The sequence below is a fragment of the Apium graveolens genome, chromosome 5 (genome assembly GCF_009905375.1).
Source record: "Apium graveolens cultivar Ventura chromosome 5, ASM990537v1, whole genome shotgun sequence".
In the NCBI taxonomy this organism is placed as follows: Eukaryota; Viridiplantae; Streptophyta; class Magnoliopsida; order Apiales; family Apiaceae; genus Apium; species Apium graveolens.
The window spans coordinates 138,344,598-138,347,738 of record NC_133651.1 but is presented as its reverse complement, the minus strand read 5'-3'; the positions used below and the strand labels follow the sequence as shown (position 1 = coordinate 138,347,738).

The following is a 3,141-nucleotide window of genomic DNA, read 5'->3' as shown; positions in this document are numbered from 1 at the left end:
TTCTTCAGTCAACGCTTGAGTTGTTCGGGATTCGTAACCTTTCCAGACCTCAAAGTGATTGCTTTTACTGCTCCTTAGCTTCCCTCTTTCCTGGCACTTCAGTATCATTAGGTAGTGTACCAGGCTGACGATTTAGCAAGGCATTGGCAATTTGCCCAATTTGATTTTCCAAGGTCTTGATAGAAACAGCTTGACTTGCACATAAGCTTCAACTCCTCTAATTCAGATTTTTCATTAGCTTGTTGCAGCTGGAGTTGTTGTCTTGGTGCATATTGCGGTTGCTGAAAACTAGGGGTGTTGTACTGCTTAGCTGGATACTGCTGATAAGGCTGTTAAACCGCATTCTGAGCATTGCTCCAACTGAAATTAGGATGATTGCGGTTGTTGGGATGATAAATGGCTGCTGCGAACGCTGAAAGTTGCTCACAAACTGAGCTGATTCACTAGAAATTGTGCACTGATCAGTCTTATGGGCACCAGTGCAAAGCTCACAGACACTAGTGATTTGATTAACTCCATAATTAGCCAAAGTGTCAACCTTCATCGTCAAAGCCTTAAGTTGGGCAGCTATAGCAGTTGCTGCATCCAACTCCAGAATTCCTGCTACCTTTCCCTGAGTCAGTCTTTGGGAAGGATCCTGGTACTCATTAGCAGCCATCAGTTCAATAAGTTCATAAGCTTCATCATAGCTTTTAGCCCATAAGGCTCCTCCTGATGCTGTATCAAGCATGGGTCTAGAACTAGCACCCAATCCATTGTAGAAATAGTTAATAATCATCCAATCAGGCATGCAATAATGTGGGAACTTCCTTATCATCTCCTTATATCGATCCCAAGCCTCACACAGAGATTCGCCAATTTGCTGAGCAAACTGAGTAAGAGCATTCCTGATTGCAGCAGTTTTCGCAATAGGGAAGAATTTAGTGAGAAACTTTTGAGCAAGATCTTCCCAAGTAGTGATAGACCCTGCTGGTAGAGAATGTAACCAGCACTTAGCTTTGTCCCTCAAAGAAAATGGGAAGAGTCGTAGCTTGATAGCATCTTCAGTCACATCATTGAACTTGAAAGTGTCGCAGATCTCGATGAAATCCCTGATGTGCATGTTGGGGTCTTAGTAGGAGAACCCCCAAAATGAACTGAGTTCTATATCATCTGAATCATGCTTGACTTGATCTCAAAAATGTTAGCCTTGATGGTTGGCCTGATGATGCTTGACTGAATGTCATTAATCTTAGGCTGAGAATAGTCCATCAAAGCCTTAGGGGCTTCTTTGATCACCCATCTCTACTAAAGCTGGTTCCTCGACTTTTTCTTCTCCTTCTACCTTCTTTTCTTCTTCAAAAACTTTCTTTGAACTACCACAACTTCTACCTCGGCTTTATCCAGTTCTCTTACGAGTACGCGAACGCGTATGCATACACCCTCGCTAGAGTACCTGAAATATTGCAAGAAAAGAATAAGTAACAATGTCCGAGTCAAAGAACTTTAACGACCACTGATGGAAAGTACATAAATTATAAATTAACACTGCAGTCCCTGGCAGCGGTGCCAAAAACATGTTAGTCGTTAAACACGCGCTAATAATACACGCAAGCATACGAGTTCGCAAGTAGTATAGAATCTTTTCTAGTTCGTTCCCATAGAGACTGGCTTTGGTTAACTAATTAATTAATGCACTTAAGCAACAATGTATGGCTATTATGCAATGCTAAGATGATATAAATTGAGGTAGTTTATAACTAAGAATTAAACTAACAATTATAACTAAGAGGATAAAATTGACTGAATTAATATATATGACAAACATGGGATTCTAACTTCATTAAATACTTCATTCAATAGCCTTATTATTCTCAACCTTAGCATGTAATGGTGATGACACTAATCAGATAACACGAAACTGACAAATGCTAACTTTCATTGCACGAATACCATACTACCAGACATCCACAAAAGAGATAGAAGCTGAATAGACACCAATTATATTGAGACCCTATATGTCTATAGAATTTGACAACATAACGGTTTAAGCACAAGTTATCTATCTTGATTACATAGGGCAAGTAGATAATTAAAATTACCAACGAATCATGCATAACAAATACATGAACCTATGCTAGCATAGCAAGTTCTAAATCCTTAAATTCATTTTTGCTTCATTAAGAACTAACACACTATCTTATAAGTTCGCGACACTCATAAGACGAATACGCACAACCAATACTAGGTTATCATACAATCACCACACACTAATACATCGAAATAAATTAACTAAAGAAATCCATAATAAATCCGTTAAAACCCCACGATAACGATTAGCCCATAATCGGACTCATCATCAACATTGGTTTCGATGAAAACATGGTATAATAAACGTAGTTTTATAACGAATAAATAAAACCAAGTACAAAACAAGATTAAGGTTCACAAATAGGAAAACTAGCATCCAAGTTACAACTTAGAACAAAGATTCACAAGTAAAAACAAGATCTTCTTCGTCTTCGTTGAATCGTGCTAACATGGTCTCTTATGGCTCTCCTTGATATGTCTTTGGCTTGATATCTTATTAAAAACGAACTAAAGTTTTTATATAGCAGCCTAATCAGCAGAGAAGTCTTCCATTCGAATTTGAATAGAATCAGAATTCCGCACCCCGACCTGGCGCGGCCGCGCTGGCTTCTGAACTTCGGGCGCGGCCGCACACTTGATTAGCGCGGGCGTGCTGGGCTTCTACCAGAAATTAACTTCTTCATTTTTCTTGCAGATTTGAGCTGGTCTTCCACGAGCTTTTATTCCAATGCCACCTGACACCAAATTAGCACCAAAACAATGCTAATTCACCTGATTACCTAGATAATGCCTAAAATGCAAAAACACTAGAAAACACGTTAAAACACTTAACAACTCGAGTACAAACGCATCAATTCAAAGCTTTACGGAGTGTAATAGAGTGTCATAAATGCCACTCAACATGAACGCGTATACTTTCGTGTAAAATTAGCGCGTGTTTTCATCTTAAGAACAAACGTGACATGTATAGTAGCGATGCAATGTGATATCAACAGACTTTGTTTTATAGAATAGATTTGATGACTATTTGATGGACCCGGTGTACTTAGCAATAGCAAAAATGATGATGGG

General features: G+C 38.9%; 1 non-coding gene across 1 annotated transcript; it reads left to right on the top strand.

Annotated features, from left to right (window-relative positions):
* The first annotated feature begins 788 nt into the window (after nt 1–788).
* LOC141662322 (small nucleolar RNA R71) lies at nt 789–895 on the top strand. The gene has a single exon (XR_012550443.1). It is a non-coding gene; the product is annotated as a small nucleolar RNA R71 (small nucleolar RNA).
* The last annotated feature ends 2,246 nt before the right edge of the window (nt 896–3,141 follow it).